The sequence below is a fragment of the Nomascus leucogenys genome, chromosome 22a (genome assembly GCF_006542625.1).
Source record: "Nomascus leucogenys isolate Asia chromosome 22a, Asia_NLE_v1, whole genome shotgun sequence".
NCBI lineage: Eukaryota > Metazoa > Chordata > Mammalia > Primates > Hylobatidae > Nomascus > Nomascus leucogenys.
The window spans coordinates 54,825,739-54,825,962 of record NC_044402.1 but is presented as its reverse complement, the minus strand read 5'-3'; positions in this window follow the sequence as shown (position 1 = coordinate 54,825,962).

Sequence of the window (224 nt, the reverse complement as noted above, 5' to 3'; positions counted from 1 at the left end):
TGTTTCTTGCCCATGGTTCTTTCCCTTCCCCCCAAAGCTATGTCTAAGGAATGGCAATGTGTGGACTTCTTAAGCACCAGCTCTGGGAGGTGGCTGGAAGGGAAGGTGGGAGAGACAGGACGCGGGCTCTGCAGTTCCTCCCAGACCTCTGGCCTCTGCCACCCAGTGACCAGTTCTCGAGTAAACTGCATAACTCTCACAGCCTCAGTTTCCACATTTGTAAC